The sequence below is a fragment of the Desmodus rotundus genome, chromosome 12, assembly GCF_022682495.2.
Source record: "Desmodus rotundus isolate HL8 chromosome 12, HLdesRot8A.1, whole genome shotgun sequence".
In the NCBI taxonomy this organism is placed as follows: domain Eukaryota; kingdom Metazoa; phylum Chordata; class Mammalia; order Chiroptera; family Phyllostomidae; genus Desmodus; species Desmodus rotundus.
In genome coordinates, this window is record NC_071398.1 from 8,891,141 (window position 1) to 8,912,057 (window position 20,917).

General features: G+C 47.7%; 1 long non-coding RNA gene across 1 annotated transcript in view; it reads left to right on the top strand.

The window, feature by feature from the left end:
- The window catches only part of LOC139440484 (uncharacterized), a 23,498-nt gene extending 3,502 nt beyond the window's left edge, over positions 1–19,996 (top strand). Inside the window, exons 2-3 of the long non-coding RNA XR_011650710.1 lie at positions 19,221–19,281; positions 19,722–19,996. This is a non-coding gene — a long non-coding RNA (uncharacterized lncRNA). The remainder of the gene's footprint in view (positions 1–19,220; positions 19,282–19,721) is intronic.
- Positions 19,997–20,917: the final 921 nt, after the last annotated feature.

Sequence of the window (20,917 nt, forward strand, 5' to 3'; positions counted from 1 at the left end):
ATCTGAACTTTTCGGGACATACAGCATTTCACAGGTAGAGGAGGAAGGTAGGAAAAGGCATGGCCTTTGCCCTTCCAGACCATCTCCCTCGTCCCTGCTACCCCTGCTTTTTGTCTATGGAGTACATGCATGTGCACTTGGAGTGATTGTGCTTGAACATGACCTTGCTGTGTTTTGCATTTGTGTGCACACATGGAAGTCAGTGAGTGGGTATGTCTTTGTGCAGATATCCATGTATGTGCCTGTTTGCACATGGGAACCCTGTGTGTGGGAGTGCTGGGGAGTGGATGTAGGCCAGCTTCCAAACCCATCTGATGAGAAGCCCTGCGACCTCCTGTTCCCGAAGAGGACAGAGGAGGCTAGCTGAGCCAGGGTGGGGGGTGCTGGGCCTCCGCAGTGTCCCTTGGGTGGGGAGGAGATGGCGCTGGCTGAGAGGATCACTGTCATATAAAGAGGTAGCCCTTTCTCTGGACTGACCAGGGCCTTTTGATTCCCTACCACCCTTGCTCTCCACACCCAGCCTGCCCCAGGGAAATGCCCAGCCTCAGAAGAAGAGCTTGGGAGAGACCTGGAGGCCTACCCTGTCCCACCACAGTCAGCCTCTCCCTAGTAGGAGGCAAGAGGGGACAGTAGCTGGTGACTCTACCCCTCCTCGGGGTGGGAGAGCATCTCCCAAGCCCCGACAGAGCATACAGGTTCTGGCTAGCAGACTCTCTGGAAACATCTCCCCCACGGCTCATACAGCGTCTCCAAATACTTGTCTGTGTATGGGAAACTTCTCTGGAAAACGACACCCACCTGCCTCCACCTGACAACTGTAAGGATTTTAATAAATGATTAAAAATACTTTATTAATGGTGTCCATCTGCATACCTGCTCCCTGCATACAGCCCCTGGGTGTGTCTTGAGTCCTGTCTTCTGCCTCACGTCACCAGAAGGACTGCAATTCCTGTGTCAACTAGCACCGTGACAGCAGAACCCTGAGTCCTGGACTGGGCCCGGGCTTGTGCTGGCTGCCTGCAGGGAGGGGCGCAGAGCAGCGCACGTGGCAGTGAGTGTCTGTGTGTGCCGGCTGTTCCAGGGGCCGTGGGGCGGGCACAGGCTGGGCACAGCCCTGCGAGTGCTCAGAGTGTGGAGGTTCCAGGAGCCCAGAGCAGAGAGGGGTTGCTTCTGGCTGGCGAGCCAGGAGAGGAGACACGGAGCAGGTCTCATATAAGTGGGACCTCGAAGGGAGAGGAAGTGTTTCAACATCACCACCTGTACCTCCCAGCTCTCAGCGTCCGGGAGACCAAGCCCTGCCTGGCACAGTCGTCCCCCGCATTCACACATGTGTGAGCTCAGGCCCCAGACAGTGAGGTGGCACATAGAGCTCCTCTGATTGGGCCTTTCAGTTAGTGGGGTGGTTGTTTTTTCCAGTCAGTGCCACCCCTTCTGGCTGCCCATGCTGGACCCACCCTGCCCCGCCCGTGGGGGTGAGGACCAGGATTCAGAGCCAACCAGGGCTGAGATGTGAGGGCCTGGACACGTTCCATGCACCAACCCCAAGCAGGTCCTTCTCCCGCCTACCTCAAGACCTGACGTGCCCACCGTTGAGTCATTTCTGACTTCCCTACCCATTTCCTTAAACCAGAATCCCAAGAGTCATCCTTGATTAGCCCTCCCGCACCTCCCCTAGGCCCCAGTTTGTATCTAGGGCCTGTGTAGAGTACTACTACCCAAACACTTGTTCCCTCATTCATTCTAACAACGATGTGGTGAGGTTGGTGGCCCGAGGCCAGAGCCGGGGAGGGGCAGAGCCAGGATTTCGCCCCAGCTATCCCATGACCATAGGAGTAGGAGCCACCTGCCTCTCTCCATCCACGTGGCCACACCATTGGCCCTTTCCTGGGTCACACCAAAAGCCCCTCACTGGACTGTTTGCCTCTAGTCTTGTCCTTCCAGGACATTCCCCGATGGGGCAGCCAGCAGGACTCTTCTAAAGCGTTTGGCCAATCACGTCTTCCCTTGCTTAAAACTCTTCAGAGGCTCCCTGGTGCCCTCAGGGTAGAGTGCAATCCCCTTCACATACGCTTGAGGCTGCCTTGCAGGATCTGCCTCCTCCGTGTTGCACACAACGCCAGTGCTGCACCCCCCCACACCTGGTGTCTCTTTATTGCCTTTGCACCCCCTGCTCTCCTTGTGTCTTCTCCCTCACAGTTAGGCGTTAAGCACCTAGAGTAGCATTAGCCACCCTAGTGGGACATTGCAGAAAAGGGCAATTATAAAAGAACATGGTGCATCTGCCGCAAGCCTGGGAGCCTCCTGAAGGTGGGAGCAGTGAGTTCGGGGTCCCTAAGTGCAGCGACAAACATAAATGCATGTGCCACTGACGGAGGAGTGCAGCATGGGGACATCCAGCCTGGGGTGTCAAGCAAAACCACCTGGAGGGGAAAACCCTTCACTGGAGTCTGGAAGAAACGAGTGATGGAAGAAAGGCTGCTACCAGGACGAAGGAGCAGCTCTTGTCAAGGCTGGGGGACACCAGAGAGCGAGGTACAGGGAGTCAAAGTCAAGGAGCTCCCAGGTATTACAGCACCAGTTGGGGCGGGGCCAGAGAGGCCCCACCAGCTGTCTGATGCAGTTTTCAAGGCGGGTTTATCAGCTGCATTGTACAGAGGAAGAAAGTAACTGAGGCCCAGAAAGGTCGTGTGACTGGCTCAAGGTCACAGTTCAGAAGAGTCAGAGCCAACCACATCTTCAATATTCCTCACCCTGCAAATGTGAAGCCCTGAGCAGGTGGCTGAGGGGATTTGGACAAGCCCCAGGCCTCACTCAACTGGCCATATTGAGGGCAGGGGGAGGGGTGCAGTCAGTGACCTCAAAGCTAAGGTTGGAAGCTGTCCTGGGGAGAGATTCCCTGTGCTCAGTAGTTAAGAGGATTTGAGCTCCTCCTAAGCACTGCTTGGAGAAATAGAAGCTGGTGGACACATTCATAAGTTGTGTTTGAATCATGCTAAGGTCCTGAAACCACCACAAAAGTGAAAAAAAAAACTTGAACTTCAAACTTCTCCTGCCTTGATTTGGCCCCATCTCCAGGCCCAGCAGCAGTGCTTGTGGCTTGTGTGGGTTGAAGTAAACCCGTTCACGTAACTTAAGTGAGGATTATTGTTGATTTTTGGAATTATTAAAAAAGGAAGAAAATATCAGGACCCCAGCAGCTCAAGCCATTGGTTTACTGATACTGGCTGTCCCCCAAATGAGAGCATTTCCCCAAGAATAAGGGTGACATCCGTGTGGGCACTGACCATGAGCGATGCGGCACAGCCTCCCAGAAAACTCTCAGAGGGGCTTGAGCTGTTTCCCTCTCCAGCTATTGCCTGCTGGAGGCCGGAGAGGCTGCTGCACGCCACAGGGGACCCCAGGGCTGCTGCAGAGGCTGTGCTGGCAAACCTTGGAGTCGCTACACCAGAAGCTGCCTGCAGATGCCCCGGATTCAGAACGAAACAACAGCCTCAAACTGCATGAGAACCCAGAGAGCACCTAGCTCAAGTTCCTCACTTTCCAGATGGAAAAATGTGGGATTTGATAAGGAAGATGACTTGCTTCTAATCCAGAGACACTCCGTGGTACAGTGGAATCCAAGTCTTCCAGATTCCAGACCATCGCTTTTACTGGGTTTAGCTGCTTAGGAGACAGACAAAGAGTTACGGGCTCAAGTTTTTCTTTCCATCTGGGTGAGAAAAAAATGGAGTCAGTTTACTAAATATAAAAGGCTTCCCGGCAACAGTGAGAAAACAGAGGAGAGTTGGTAGCGATGAGAATGTTGGGAAGTTCATTGACAAACGTCCAGTGTCTTTGTCTTCCTTGTGCACCTGCCGACGGGCGTGTGAGTGACTGCCACTTCGCTGTGTAATGTGGGTCTGTCAGTTGCCTGCTCCATGTGACTTAGTGACAAGTGTGGCCCCTCTCCACCGGAAGACCGTCCCCGCTCACATGAGAGCCATTCTCCGGAGCACTTTCTCAATGCGTTGAGCTCTTGCTTCTGGGCATGTTCTAAAATTTGGTCCAAATCACTCAAATAAAACTTTTCTGTAGGTCTGGACGTCTGTGGACATGGGGATGAGGCATTTTAGGTGCTATTGTGATGACAGAAAACTGCGTTTTATGCAACACATGCGAGAATTCCTGTTGACTAGAATTCCACATTTTATTCCATTTAATTATGACTTGTCTGTAGTAGGAAAACTTCTACTTAGCATTTGGCACAATTCTTTGTTTAATTCAGTTAGATCTTATTTGTAAAAGGAAAAAACCCAAATGACTAATTTTTTGTGTGTGTGTGCTGCAAAAAGCTTTATTGTTTCCATGTGGCCCAGGGCATGGGAGAGGGCTCCAGGGTGGTTAAAAGGTGGCCTAGTGGTTTCAGGCAGAGGCTCAGGCAGAAGCCAGACAACAGGGGGCTGCAGGGGGGCTCCTCAAAGGACTCTGGGCTGCACAGGCTCTGCAGGCTTCCAGAGAGAACCCTCTGAACAGACGCTTGCCCAGCCCAGCCTGGGGGTGGGCCAGCAGGTGAAGGTGAGCTAGGTGTCGCCCATCTTCTTGATGAGGTTCACCTGCTCATCCAGGAAGTGGTTCACAGGAAGTCACAGAGCTGAGGGGCTGTGCGGGCAGAACCCAGACCCACAGGCCCAACAGGGCCTGGGTCAGGTTCTTCGCTAGGAGCACGGTGGCTTCCATGGAGTCCTGAGTGTCACCCCACTCACCCTAGGGAGGCCTCTGCTTGTCCTGGAAGCGAACGCAGCCACTGCCCTAGTTTTGCATCTTCAAGTGACCCTGGGTTCCCTTGCGCTTCTCCTTGGCCAACTCATGGAAGAAGTGGCCCACACACTCCAGAGGCACAGCGTCACTGTGGAAGTAGAAGCCCAGAGAGATAGGTGTGGGAGGCCCGCAGAAGTGGGGTGACCAGGCTGTTGATGGGGCCTCCACCTTGGTGGAGTAATTCTGATGAATCTGGGAGCTCCTGGTTGTTCAGCAATAAGTAGTTAAGGTCAGAAAACGGGGTTGGCTGGTCGTGGAGGCCGAGGATGCAGAGGCTGCTAGGGCTGGGCGCTTTACCTGGCTCCTCAGCAGTCCCCATTCTGCTTTTGGAAGGGAATAATTGAAAACATATATAAACCAGAACAAAAAATGGGTGTATTCTGGAGTAAAATGTATGTAGTACTTAGTGTAATTTTAAAAATTTTATTTTTAAAGACTATTTTAGAGCGGTTTTAGGTTCACAGCAAAGCTGAGCAGAAGGTACAAACATCTTCCCTTGTACATCCTCCCTGCCCGCCGCATGCACAGCCTCCCTCGTTATCAACATCCCCGACCAGAATGCGACACTTGTTACAATTGGTGAACCTCCACTGACACATCATTGCCACTAAAAGTCCGTAGTTTACATTAGGGTTCACTCCTGGTGTTTTACGTCCTATAGGTTTGGACAAATGTATCAATTGTTATACCATACAGAATGTTTTCACTGCCCTAAAAATCCTGATGCTCCACCTATTCACCACACCCTCCCTCACACGTTTATTTTTAACTGCATGGAAATGTTACAAATGCCAAGGCACTTAAGGCCATGAACCCCTACCCCCCCCCACCCCCCCATTTAACTCGTTCACTCTGCTTTGCGTTTGTTCACTTAGGGAAACGTTTTAGGTTTTTATAATACAGGTGTGTATACGTAATCTACTGCTTGAAAACTCTCACATGGGCACATGTGCCTTGGAAAGGACGTAAGAAAGAATGAAGAAAAAGCCTCCCTCCTTGTACTCTCTTTCCCCAAAGGAAACCAACATAAATTGTTCCTTCCAGATTTAACATTAATACACAGCATGTATATATGTAGGAAGTTTGACTCTCAGTCCGCAAGGATGTGAAACAAATACGCTTTTATTTTAAAAACAAACTTATTTTCTATTTTTTAAAACCAAAGTACTGTATGTGCTTAATGTATTAAGTAAAAACAATGCATTAAAAAAAAACCTTAAGAAAAAGGGTACAAACTTCATGTTATGGTCCGTGGGGTCTCCCTGCTGGGCCTGTAGTGCTGTGGGGACCCATGGGGCAGGGGGTGGGTGCCCACCCACCATGCCATTTGGGCTTTTATTTTCTATTTTAAACCCACATCTTGATAGGTTGTTGGTAATGGTAACCACCTTTCCCCACCCCCAAAAATCGTGTTGCCTGTTATACTTTCTGGGTTTGCTGAGGGTACACTTGGCCCTTGGTCTTCCATTTTCCCAGGGGATCTTTGAGGAGCCCATGTGTTCCAATCCTCAGGTGGTCCTCCACCACTTCCAGGGCAAGCTCAGGATTCGGGGCTCCGCCAGCCTGCTCAGATACTCCTTTGTGTAGCTGTGCCATTGGGCCTGGCCTCCCTCAGATCCCGCAGCCTCGTGGGCATTGCTGCTGGAACCTGGGACCCTCCTCCTTCCTGCTGATTTCCTGTCCACTTACTCTATCAATTATTGGGAGAGAGCCCCTGAAATCTCTAACTCTAACTGTGGATATGTTTATTTTTCATGGACCACACTTTGAGTAGCCAGGATATACATATCTCCTGCTCCTTAGTTCCCTGGGAAGCTTTTTCTGACCTCCCAGCTCACCCCTAGAATTAGGTGCCCACCGAACACATTCTAACCTTCCTGCAGGAGTACTTGAGCACTTTCCAGTGTTTAATTGCCTGTTAATTTTCCTGTCGCTTCCACTGGAGTGCATGTCCTAGACTGTTGGGAACCGCCCCTCCTGGTTTCAGAAGCTGTAGCCCCCCACCGCTAAGGCTGAGTGAGAGACCTTGGGACCCTAAGCCACTAAGGAGACAAAGCTTATCTCCCTGGCAGGAGCACCGCCTCTGCCCACTTTACTTCACCCTGCTTGCTCCCCCCACCCCGTGCATGACCAGTTAGCCAGTGAAGAGTACGATTCCTCAAGGGAGGGATGACCTAGGCATGATCATGAAGAGGCCCTCAGGGAAGGACTCAGGGGGCTATAGAAAAAGGGGATGATGGACCCTCACCCCTCGGCTTTGACATAGCCTGAGTCCTCATTCTGTCTGCAAGAAGTCTCCTAATCTCTTGGCTGCCTTACTTCCCCTGCCTGCCTTAATCCTGAAACAATGCTGGAGGTGGGTGTGGCCCTGTGTTTGTAAGGGCAGATTACCGGGGTGATCAGGCCTAAGAAAGAATGCATAAAATCCTGTGAAACCTGCTTTGCTAATACCCTCAATTTAAATGATAAGGGTCCAAGCCTGAAATGAGCTTGTTTCCCCAAAGTTTTATGGCCCTTTAGCTATCTGACCCTGACTCAGAATAACCCCTGAGTTCTTTGTATGTTATCTATTATTTGATCATTTCTGCCTGACAATGATTGATGAGCTGTGTGTGTGTGTGTGTGTGTGTACATGCCCTGTATTCCTATGCAAATTAAACTCAATAAAAGCCCATTGAGGAACAGGCTTCTGGCCCTTCTCCTTTGAGAGATCAGCCACCTTTCCTCCCCAAGGAGATCATGTCTTGGGAGACTTATGTTCATCAGTGGTGGCTGGGGGAGCCCTGTGGGTGGAGCCCCCCTCACTAGACAACAGTAACTGGGTTTTGTTCCATTCACATATGAAAGACTCAATAAATATTTGATGATGTAAGAAAGATATTTGAGGCTCAGTAAATGAACATCTGGCATAATTAAAATCAGGACCAAGAGCTCAGTGAATTCAGGAAATTGCAGCAAGGAGTGGCGGCGAGCATATAAGGACCTCGGGAATTAACAAAAATTACCGGGGAGGGCATGACTTTTCGCATGATGCGAAGTAGAGTGAAAGCTGATGAGAACATCTGGCACTTGGTCGCATTAGCATCTACTCAGATTTGGAGGGTCACAGTCTTGATTTTTTTTCCTTCTTTCCCTTTCTACCCTATTTCAAAGGATCCGTGTAAAATGTTGCCCAGCAGATGGCATTTGGGCCTCACTTGGGAGCCCCTGTGTACGCCCAGGGGTGGCAGGGAGGATCAGGGCTGGCACTGGATGTTGTGGCCAGCCCGTGTGAATGGGGATTCTCACTTTGTCCACGGTAACCAGAAGCTGGGACATTCATGAGCAAGTGAGGCCTCCTGGTGGGTAGAGAGCTTGGTAGCAGAACACAGGCACCCAAGTAAGAGTCAGAACACACGCAGGATTCCAGACAGAAAGCAGATGCAAAAACAAAGTGAGAGAGTGATGGTTCAAGAGGAAGCTTGAGAAAGAAAAACCTGCCAGAGATGATCCTCTTTAGGCCTTCTGCTGCAGGGACAGGCCGTCAGGCTTAAAGGGATGGAGCTAGGCTCTGCTAGACCAGGTCTAATCTTGAGAAGGATGTTTGGTACCATCTTGCGGTAGTGAGAGCAGGAGGCTCTCTGAGCTTCCAGATGCAACTTTCCAGAGCCAGGACAGCTGGTGAGCAGCCATCCCTGAATGAAAGGGTCGAACTTTCTATCTTCCATCTGTTTCCCTTTGCAATTTCAACTTGGTGCATAAATCCCAAAACCCAAGTTTCCCACTCTCTTCCTCAGGCCACCCAGGTTGTGTCTGTCTTAGAAGCTGATGGGTGGGCGGGATGTTTTGGAAGAGGTCTGTTTAACAAAGATAGTGAGCAAAGGTTTTAAGACGGGATCCCCTCCCTTATGTTGTCAGACTGTATTCATGTTTTCCTTCCCTGGGCTTTGATTCTGTAGGGACAGGATCCTCATAAAGAAATTGGAAAGAATTCATCCAGTAGCTTTCTGTTCAAACACTCTGCCTGAGCTACACACATACTCACTCTGCCGATACAGGAATTTGCTCAGTTTTCTGTCTGTCTAGGAACTGGCACTCTGAGCCAAACCCAGAAAGAGCCCAGTTACCTTTATGGCTTGCTCCATCAGCTGTGCATGTACCCTGTCCACATCATCCTGACATTCTCCCATTAACCTCCTAAGAGATACCGCCCAGGTTCAGGGCCTTAAGGGCTTGATGGGACACTATACCTTGACTAACTGCTTTACATATAAGGAAAACGTGGCGGAGGCAAGTTAAATGACCAGCACAACATTGCGTCCTGAGTCAGAGCAGGAGACAGGACATTCATGACCTTTATTCACAGGGCACAGGTGGAAGGTCAAGTCATAGTCAGATAAACCAAATAAATGCGAAGGGGAGAGGTGGAGACTGCTTTGCGGCCAGGCAGCATCAGGAATAAGCCTGGGATAGGAGGAGCTGTGAGCTGATGACTCAGTTCCCTTTGCAGAGGCCCGCAACAAGGTATTTACTTTTCCATCAGACCTGATAGGTTCAGAGTCGAAGATTCTGTTATGTTGCTATGATTAAGGACTTTCGTTTTGATTAGAATTACACACTAGCAAATGAGCGGGAACCATCAGAACTAAAGTGGCTGCTCCACAGAACGAATGCAGTCATTTCTGAAGAGGGTTGTTAACTTATTACTTGCTCTCCTATTTTTCATTTATTTCAGCTCAGGGTATGTGGATTCTGGGGCCTTGGGAATGGCAGCTGGGATTTGAATATTTGATGTGGAGCGCTTCCCACCACTCTGCCTCATTACCGACACTCCCTCTCACCATTCATCAGAAGATTGGAGGAGTAGGCGGTTGCGCTGTGTCTTTTCACATGTGCGTTGTGAAAGCCCTGATTATTTGTCTGAACTGTCTGTATGTGGTCCTCTGCTGAAGGGCAAGGACCCACGTAGGAGTGGCTTTCAAGAGCTCATACAACTCATGAAGGACTTCCCAGATGCACCCACGTCCATATACTAAAGAAACTACTACTACATATATTCAATATTACAAATGTTCACAATAATAACAGTTGACCTATCCTGCAATGCCCTGGGCAAGTTATACTTGTTATTTTGAATCCTCATAACAATGTCTTTTATAGATGAGAAAACAGAGTCCTCAGTTCCAAAGCTTTAACTCCTGGTTCAGACACCGAAGCTTATGCTTTGTCTTCTGTGATGGGAATTGAAATTGCTGTTTTCTATCTTACATGGTGGGGAGTAGGAAAGTTAGCATAGGGTTTTGAACAGGATGTCTCATTATTTCCATACCATCTTTTGGTTATTTCAGTGAAAGTGGGATATATCTCTCTCTCTATCTCTCTGTAGAGATATACATACATACATATGTATGTATGTGTGTGTGTGTGTGTGTGTGTGTATATATATCTCCACCCCAGCGTTGTATTTCTTCCCTACCATTATGGGATAGCGGGTTAGGATGCTCACAGCAGTAACTCAGGTGTGGGCATTAGGAAGATGGGCCAGGCACAAAAGAGACCAAAACACGGAATGTATGGATTTACCTTGGATCATCTTCCCTCTGAAGCTGGGCTGGCCTCTGCCAGTTAGAAGTGAACATTTTGAAGCTATGCATAAATCAATATTTACCAGGCATAGCTTAAGGTAATAGGTGGTATTGATCAGAAGAAGAATCTACTACAGGTGGAGGGGAATACAGCAGGCTGAGCAGGCAGCTTAGGCCAATGAGGAGAGCTCAGACTCTGCAGTCTAGCAGACACCGATTGGAATTTTGTCTCCACAGGCGACCTTGAGACTTCGAGCAGTGCCCTTCATCATTCTGAGCCTCAGGGTCCTTGCCTGTAGAACACACCTGCCTCGCAAGCTTGCTCTGAGGAAATTAGAGCTGCTAGTTGCCAAGGCTTCCTACTCCTTAGGCGCTGTGATAACTGCTCTATCACACGCTGTGTGTGTGTTTACGCTGTTATTGATGTTTGGGTGCTCACAAGTGTTTACTTTGGATATTGGGCCATCACATTCTGCTATTATACTTTCCTTTACTTCTCCCACCACCCTACTTTGGTGGTTATTGGAGTTTTTGAACACACCAGCCTATCCCTGCAGTACTCAAGACACAGAAGGCGTGCTAGGTGGCCACTGTGGAATTGTAAGAAGTGCGCAGGAGACTCCCGGGTGCTTTTGTGGAACAAAAGGGAAGAATCCAAGCAGGAGGCAGAACACAGAGCAGTCTTCACACAGCTGCGGTGGAGCGGCCCTTCTCTCCGGGAGAAGTCCTTGGAGCTCTAAGCCCTCAAGGGTCCAACGGCACAGGTCTTGGTGTTCCGAATTTAACAAAGAATATTATCCCTTTGCTAATTCCCTTATCCTTTATTTGTGTCTTGTTTCTGGACTTTATTAAATGCTACCACATACTATATTTTCTAAGAGTCTTATCACTGTTCTTGTATTATGAGGTCATTATCCATTCCACAGTATCTAGTTTAGAGTTGGCACGTGGTAGGCGCTTAGGTTTTTATTTTTTCTTCCCTGTTGTTTCTTTTGATTTAAAGAGGAAATCAACAGGAGGGAATTGCCATTTCAATGAATCCCTCAAGGTCTTATGAGGTTGTTATACAAGTATGTTCAGTTACATAAATACTTGAGTGTCTGCGCAAAGCTGGAATGTGGGTGTACAAAGAGAACTAAACACAGTCCCTGCCCCTGAGAGTCCTGTTTGGGGTTTGATGTGCAAAATGATCACCCAATCAGAACATTTCATACTAGAGCACTGGACATTATGTGAAAAAAAAGAAGAGGAGTAATAGTAGCTGGGGATTCAGGGAAAGCTTCTGGACATTGCCCGCCCCCTCACTCCCACCAAGAAAAAGAGAACATTACATTTTAAAATAAGAACATAGAATCTCAAAATGTCTGTTTCTTCTCTATGGCCTTGAGGAGGGGTTGCATGGATCCATGCCCTTTCCCACACAGTTTCTCCTGTGGCACGTACAGTGTGGCTCAGTGGATTGAGTGCCGGCCTGTGAACCAAAGGGTCACTGGTTCAAGTGCAGACCAGGTCCCCAGTAGGGGGCACAGGAGAGGCAAGCACACATTGATGTTTCTCTCCCTCTCTTTATCCCTCCCTTCCCCTCTCTCTAAAAGTAAATAAATAAAATCTTAAAAAAAAAAGTTGAACATAGAGAACGCTTTGGTCATAGAACTCTTTGGAGATTACTGTGGTTCGGTTTACAAACATGAGTGTGAAAAGGACGGTCTTGAAATGCTCAGCGATGAGTGAAACTGGTCACGGGAGGTTTCACTCATATAGCAACTGAAATTTTTACTACTTTAGTTATTTCTTTGGGTTTATTAAGATATGTTTTTAATGCTTTATGATTATAGAATATCACGTGCATAATTGATATGCGATATGTGGCACATATTCAAAGGAGGCAATTCAAGAAATTTTGACCTCTGTATATTCCTGTGAACCCAACACCATAGTCAAGGTAGTGAACATATCAGTCCTGAACCAAATTTTTCTTATTTCCCGTTATAATCCGCCCCCCCCCCCCCATTCCTCATCACCCTGCCCCCCTTCCCCTGCAACCGTGGATCTGATGTCTGTCACTGTTAGTTTGCATTTTCTATAATTTATATAAATAGAATTTATTTAAAAACTCAGATTTTATTTATTTATTTTTAGAGAGGGGGAGGGAGGGAGAAAGAGGGAGACAAACATTGACTGGTTGCCTTTTGCACACCCCCAGCTGGGGACTTGGCCCACAACCCAGGTGTGTGCCCTGACCAGGAATTGGACTAGTGACCCTTCTGGTTCATCGGCCGACACTCAGTCCACTGAGCCCCACCAGCCAGGGCAGTATGGTTATTTAAAATTAAAAAGAATTTTTGAGTCTGGCTTCTTTTACTCAGCATGATTAATTTGAGATTTACACATGTTGTATATGTTAATAGTTCATTTCTTTTCATTGATAGTAGTATTCTATTGTATAAATATACCACAATTGTATCCATTTACTTGTTGGAAGTAGTTTGATCCTTTTGGGTATTGCTGTTAAGAAATACTAAGTGAGACTTGGAGCTAAGGAAAATTATTTTCCATTCCTGGGGCAAGACCCTACTGTGTACACTACGCAGTGACTTTGGGTCCTGGGGTTTTCTAGTCTGGCTGATGGGAACAGGCACTATTCCCAGCCCTGTCTGAACACTGGATACTTCAGTCTTTTCAACTGGTTCTTTCCCTGGCGTGGGTAGTTTTTCACACCTACGCACTGATCAGTACTCGTTAAGTACTTCAAGGGCACCCTCTGCGGGTGTCTGTAGTTACTCCTCCCTCCTCACACGCACGTTCTCTGTGCTGTGGTGTCCCTGGGCCTGTCTGGCTCCTCAGCTCGGGGAGTCTGCCGGGTTCCACCTGCGTTCCTGCCCCTGTGCTCACTGCTGGACACTCTGTCTAGGGGGAACACTGAGGCAATCGCAGGGATCCCCTTAATTGCCTCCTTTCTCTCAGGGACCACTGCCTTGCGGCTCGATGTCCAGTGTCTTAAAAACTTTTGTTTCATATATTTCATCTGCTTTTTAAAAATATAAGGGCAAATCCACTCTCTTACTCTATCTTGTACACCCAATTTTAAATATTGCAAAATACAGGCAGTAATTAAGAAAGACATAAAATTATCCGTCACCTTATATTTTGGCAATATCTACTATTAACATTTTTAGTGTCTCTTTTTTCTCTCTGTAAATCTTGTAGGCTGGGTAGTAAAATGGTTTTTGGTGTGAGACAACTTAGGACTAAATCGGCTGCTTATTTTTTCGTGTTATCTTTTATAAGTTACTAAAACTCTTTCGTCTTAGGGTTTTTGTTTTTTTTTAAATCTGGAATGTAGAGGTAATGATACTTGTCTCACGGGTTGCCGCAAGGACTGCATACACCTGCGTTTGTAAATCACTTACTTCAGTGCTGGCTATATGCAGAGTGCCTGAGAACGGACAGTAGTGATTAGGGTCAGGAGTCAGGGAGAGAATGAGACAGAGAGAAGCAGACTGGAGCAGGGAGGCGGTGTTTTGTGAGTCCTGGGGAAGATGCCGCAGACTGAGCTGGCGCACCCTTGCTAGGGCAGTTCTGGGAGCTAGGTCTTGGGTGCTTGCATCTGGCGGTGATCCAGAAAGCGTCCTGGTGGGGTGACTCGGGCAGTGCACCTGGAGCGGAGGAAAACAGGACCTCATGCTGAAGATGTGGATGAATAGGTATTGATGTGGCATAATAAGAGCCATCATAGAAGAAGGAAATCAGAGCGACACAGCTGGGGGGAGTGACATTGGGGTTCACCTGTGCAGCTCCAGGCAGAGACAAGATAAACCCTGTGGACCAGGCCTTTGGTCCTGGAGTTGCTTGTTCTCTGGACAGGGTGGGAAAAGGGAAATGGTTGGTTTTTAGCATGAAACGGCTTAGTTAAAGGCAAATTTAGGCTTTTTTTTTTTTAAACCCTAAGAGCTCTGTGAATGATACAATCTAGTCCACTTATTCTCCCTTGATGGATTTCTTTATATCATCAAATTACATCATTTGCCCTTGCTACTAGTTAAAGGTTTTAACTCCCTATCTTGTTTGGGCCAGCCGTGGCGTGGAAGGTCACTCAAGGTCGGGAATGGTCTCTGGCTCCTGAGTTTTCACTCTGCTGTCTTTCCTCACTAGATAAAAGCGGCCCATGAGCCCTATAATCTGTTCAGTGACTTTCATTTAAAGCTTTGAAAGGGGTTGTCTGAAGGCTTAAAAAATGTCCCAAGGTGGGAGTTTTAATATTCAGAGATGCAGGCTGCTTTGGGAAGCTGAACTCTTTTGTTGCTGACAAAAATCAGAAAAGCTCCGGAGTTTGGGGGAAAGATTCTTGTTTTTTGAATTGCTTCTGAAATCACTGTGTTATTGTTAGAAAAATGTTCCCTTTGTGGATAATGGGGACTTAGTTCCCAGCCCCATGCCTGCCTGGCCCCAGGGGCTCAGTGCCTCATGCTGCTGGATACATCACTTATGGGCTCTGTGTGTTGCCTTCTTGAACTGGGGTCACACATGCCAACATCTCTCTTTCAATTCAACACAGTCACCCTGTGGTGTGTTTTTAAAAGCTGCCTCTGTATCACCCCAACCTCCTTTTTCCAAAGGGCAGGGACCAGACACATGGTGACCCGGGCTTATGTCTGCAGCATGGGGAAAGGCAGGCCGCCAGGACCAAGACTGCGGGAAGAGGTGCCACTGAAGACACTTCGCTTCCCTCCCTTCTGTGGCGTAATGCGGGGCCATGTCAACTGGGCGCTGCCGACATCTTGTGCTGGACAATTGCCTGTTGTGGGAGGCTGGGGTGCCCCCTTGTAGGATGCTGAGCAGCATCCCTGGCCTCCACACACTAAACATCAGTAGCATCCCCTCTGCCCCCAGTTGCGACAACCCAAAATGTCATCAGACGTTGCTAAATATCCCCTGGGCGGGGGCAAAGTAACTATCGGTGGAGAGCTACTGGCACGCTAAAGGCCTGGACTGTAGAATCCGGCAGGCCTCAGTAAAGTGGGGTTATCCTTTCAGCTCTGGGATGGTTCATCTGGGATAGTTTATTGATCTTTGATGCCTCAGTAGCTCCAACTGCACAATAGGGATGCGATTATCTCCTTCATATGCTTGTTCTAAGGTTTCAGAGAAGCAGAGCCTGTTAAGGCTCTTTCTTTTTTTTTTTTTTTTTTTAATGTATTTATTTACTTGTAGAGAGAGGAGAAGGGAAGGAGAAGATAGGGAGAGAAACATCGATGTGTGGTTGCCTATCATGTGCCCCCTACTGGGGACCTGGCTGGCAACTCTGGCATGTGCCCTGACTGGGAATCGAACAGGTGATCTTGGTTCGCAGGCCGTCGCTCAACCCACTGAGCCCCACCAGTCAGGGCAACGCTCTTTTCTCCCCTCTCCATCCTCCCTGCATTTCTAGTGCCTTACTTTGCCATCAGCTTCTGCTGGCTCTGCTCTAAGATTCCTCACAATATTCTAATGGTACTACAAAAACCCAATGCTGTCTTGATTGGCCTGATTCCTGACCTGGGACCCCATGGTGACTCTTTTATTCTGTATTCATAGGTTTTGGTGATGAGAAGTTCAGGGTTGCTTTTGTGGGATTCTGCTTTAGTTATCTGAGCTACGGTTTTGGTCTCTGTTAGCCCACCGAGTTCAAAGGGGCAGGCACACACACGGGAAACCTCAGGGAGACTCTCCTGGTACCCTCGGAAAGGAGTTTGGAATATCATGATCGCATCCGCTGGAGGGGATTATTGAGAGAAGATAGGACTCGCCTTTCCTGGAAATGGATTACAAAGGAGTCCATGGCTCCTGCTTGAAGAATAAGGAGAATTGAAGTTCTCATCTGATATTACTAAAAGTAGTATGTTTGCACAGGGCAGTGAAAATAGGGAAAATCCAAATTATGATTTAGTGTAGAGGTCGTAAGTGGGAAGGTGAATTGCAAGACTAGAGCCTGTTAAAGCGAAGACCCCAGTAGTAGGGAAAGTAGGTAGGTTACCTCTCATGGTATCTAGAAAAAGACTGTGGGAACTTCTAGGATTCAATGGCAAATGTAGGTAAAATCCATGTGCAGGGAGTGATATGGGAGAATGTAGGAGAAGGGGACATTCTTTTTTGTTAAGCATTTTATGGAATTTATTGGGGTGGCATGGGTTAATACAATTGTGTAGGTTTCAAGTGTGCCATTCTATAACACATCATCTGTACATCACCCTGGGTGTTCACCACCTAAGAGGAGGGACGTTCTGATGGTGACCTGAGAGGCACGATTAATTGCATACGTGCCCTGGGTTGGGAAGTTTATGCCCCCACCATGTCTACCTCCAGGTTCTGAGTGAAACCAAGGTGAATGTCAGCTTCATCTCTTTGCAATGTTCTCTGCGGGTGCACAGGATGGGAGCTGAGAGGGAACGGGGGAAGCATGTGGTGAGTGTACAAGGGAGGATACTGATTTTTGATACCCGTGGCACTGACGAGGCGTGGGTGACCTACCTCTTGATTGGCTAATTCGACAGTGGAAGAGGAGATTAATCATGTTGTAGGTAATTAACGGGGGCACCGAACCTTTTGTTCACATGCATGCAAATCATTAACAGAGCCGAGGACCAGCTGCAGACAGGTGGTTTTCCAAGTCCTCCAGAGGATTCTTTGGTGATGAACATTTTTCAAGTTTTCAGGCTGCATTTTTACCAGCGTTTTGTGGGAAGTGAGTTTTAACACCATGTTTAAGTACCTCTGGTATACCAGTATCTTTTTTTTTTTTTTTTTTTTTTTTAAGAGTAAAGTGTTTATTCACTCTCCAAGAAAGGAGAGGGGCATGGTGTGGAGAGATGCACCAGCCACCAGTGTCATCACAGAATGTCCCCAGCAGTCTCCTCATTCTTCAGGCTCATTTCCAATCCTCATCTGCCTATTTCCACATTCAGTTTGTCTTCTCTGCTTTTTCTGTTTTTCTTTTCTAGTTCCCTGGCCATCCCAGGTTTCTCATATCAGATTTCACCCCCCAGTGACTGGGTCACCCTTTGGGAACAGTTGTCACCAACCCAAATTTCGGGCCCTCTTTACTTTTCAACTGTCGCTGCTGATCTTCAGGCCTGGAACCAGGCGGACGTCTATGGACGATCGAACGCTTTGGGAACGACGGACCTCCTTAATGACAGTCTCATAAATGAAAGCCAGCCTTTGTAAAGGAGCTTTCTTTCTGTCCTTGCTTCCTGCCAGTCTTCCTTTGTTTTCGTCAGCTTTGAGTATCACTGTGTGCTAAATTCAATAAACGTTTAGTTTCAAGGAGTGGATACTCTTCAAGCGTGGTTGAACTGAAACAGGGAAGGGTGGAAGAGTATCAAAAGAAGACAAAATCAGGTCATAAATACCTGGAAACAATAAGTCAAAAAGCCAGTGGGAGCTTATTCTTCTGTTCCCCGATGAATGCTCTAAATTCCCGTTAGACTGCATACTCTTATCCTAGGATGTACCGAATTTTGCCGTGTATAATGTGCACGTTTTTGCCCAAGTTTTTGAGGGAAAAATAAGGATGCGCATTATACATGGGTAGTGCCTGGAATACCTTGTATCTGTTCTTGTGTTTTGTAATTATTTGTAACATAAAATTTCTTGTACCATAATATGTTCAAAAATACATGCTAAAATTCCTTTATAATACAAAAACCAAGTATCTAAATATAAATGAATAAAAAATTGAATTAAAAAATTAAAACAAAAGATTTTTTCCGTGAAAGTTTGGGGCCAAAGACGTGGGTGCGCATTATATGCGGTAAAATACGGTGCCTAAGTATCTCTGACTCTCCGTCTGTGCTTGTGCCGTTTCTGCTGGCGGTGCTGCGTTCTTTCTCCCACGGTATTGTCTATCGAAATCCTACCCACCTTTCAGTTCATCTTCGTTCACGAAACTCTTCTAAGATCCTTTGGCAGAGGCATTTAATACTGTCTTCTCTGTTAGACCACAGTGCTCTGGAGATCGTAAATCATTTTTTAATTACCCTTGTGTCCGTCATCAGTTCTTGGTCCATCAATTAGATGATACTAGGTACTTAGAATATTTGGTAAGTGGCCACATACAGTAGCTAATACTTACTGTATTCTTACTACGTGGGGGTTACTCGGTTAGGTGGGAGGTGGGGGTGGCAAAAGAAGAATAAGATGTGCTCTTTAGCATTACATGCTCCTCTGTGTTGTTGCCTATACCTACAAATAAAACATTTTTTTTTGTCTTCAAATTCATTAGAATTTATGTGCTAACTCTGTATTGTTCCCTAAATGCATGCATGGGTGGAGAAGGGAGATGAGGTGGATTGTGAAACTTTAAGAGGAATAGTGCTCATCTCTATGTAAGCGCTGGTCTATTTGCTGTGTTTCCAACACGTGGCATGGCGAGACTGAGGTGTTTGCATGGAGCAGGATAGGGGTGGGTTGGGAGCAGTATTTATCCAAACAATGAATTTCCAGTACTTCAGAGAAGAACACTAAATACGCTCAGTGAAGCAGAGTTATTGAGTAAGGTGAGCACAACGTCTGAAGCACAGTATAGTGCTCAGTGACTAGTTGTTAGAGAGGAAGAAGGAGGGACAGAGACGAGCCAAGGCAATGAAGGTGTCTGAATAAACAGAAGCTGCTAGGAGCAAGACCAAAATGGGGTCAGCAAATGTGAACCAAAATTGGAGACCAGCGAGGCCAACGAGATATTCCTCTTACAATTAATATTTTATTAACAATAATATAACAACCTAATGTGTTTCTCTCCTTGCACCAGGCACCTCACATATATTAACACATTTATTATTTAGAAGAGCCCTTAATTATAGTACCATTATAATTACTTTACAGATGGAGAAATTAAGGTTCAGAGGGAAAAGAAGCTGGCCGAAGCTCACTGAGCCAGCAAATGGTACGTAGTACCCTGTCCTCTCTGGGGCAGGGTGTCCCCGAACTGTTCGGGATGACTTCCTAAATGACACAGACGCCTGGCATGCCCAGGCCTCGTCCCCTCCACTCCCTGTTTTCAGGGGACGGTTCTTGTCCTCGCCACCAATCCTCCTCAAGCATGGGTGCACTGTCTCTTTCTGGTTTTCTGCTTAAGGGGTTTTTCTCCGAAGGACCGTTGCCTTCCTACAGACTCAGCCCAGAGATGCAAGGGAGCAGTCCTTCACTAGCAGGGGTGGGGGTTGGTTGAAAAATGCGCCCAACTTCTGCCCTGGAGCCGGACGTTTCTGAGGCACCTTCTCAGAAGCTCCCCGGTGGCATTGAGCACCGGTTGGCCCAGAAGGAGGCAGTGTTGTTACCCAGCTGGCATGTTTCCTTGTCTGTTTTCCTCCCACCCCTCCACAGGGCTGCCTCTGATACCCACACTCAGCTCCTTGTCTCAGGCTCTGCTGTCACAGGGGCCCAAATCTGGACACCAGTGTGTTGTGCCCATCTGTCACCTCGAGTTCAGACCCCTGTGGGATCTGACAGGACCACCAGGTATCTGCAACTGCACAGCCAGCAATGTCATCGCTCGAGAATTACACCTCATATAAGAGAAGATGTGTTTTGGGAAGAATCAGGAAGTTGGGTTGGATGGTTTGAATGGCACCTTGTTCTTTACTGAAAACCAAGAAAATGTACGGAGGATTAACCGGAGCCTCGCAGCAGTCGCTGCTAGAACCTGCCTGCCCTTCATGTCCTGGGGGTGTATTAATTCCTTTAAGCCCAATAAAATCTTGCCATCATGTTTAAACTTCAACTCCTCCCGCCTCCCCAACCCTAAACCCCACAGCCATCTCTTTTGATGTTTAGGTGGTTAGAATCATCTGGAGCTTTCTCCTTTCCTCATCTACGTTCCTGTAATGGGGACGCGTGGGACTGATTTCTAGGCAGTGGTGCTTACTTAAGGAGAAAAGTTGAGAGAAAATGAGGGCAACTGTGGGCGCTGCACCGCTCAGAAAGCACAGAAAGCACAGAAAGCGCTTCTGGATGGCTGAGGGGGTCATACATGTCAGTGGACACCAGGGGGCAGCCTGACACCAGCTCTGGGGAAGACGGCCGCTGGTCTCTGCTGCTGCTGCTGCCTCCTTTTCCTCCTTAGTGCCCAGAGAGTGAAATTCAACAGTTTTGTGGAAGCCGACTGATTTTTTTTTCTTTTTCTTTATGGAGGACTTGAGCGAGGGACCAGGTTCTCTCTGCAGCACATCACAGAAAGCGCGCGTCTTTGCATCTCACCTCTGAGGGCCTTTTGATTACAGGGAAGAGGCACCAATTCCAAACACGGTGCGTCCAAGGAGGGCGGGGAGTCACCTCCCTTCCTCTGTCATTTCAAGTGCTGTCAAAGGCCGGCTGTGTGTGGGAGAGACAGCACAGAGCTCCTCCTGGAAGGGAGTGGAGTGTACTGCTCCTTTGCAGGAGTTCTCCTTTTGCCTGTCTGACCCCATCCAGTCCCATGACTTTCAGTAGTATTTCTAAGGAAGGTAACTCTTTTCTGTTTTTTAAAAGATTTTACAAATTTATCTTTAGAGAGAGGGGGAGGGAGAAAGAGAGGAAGAGAA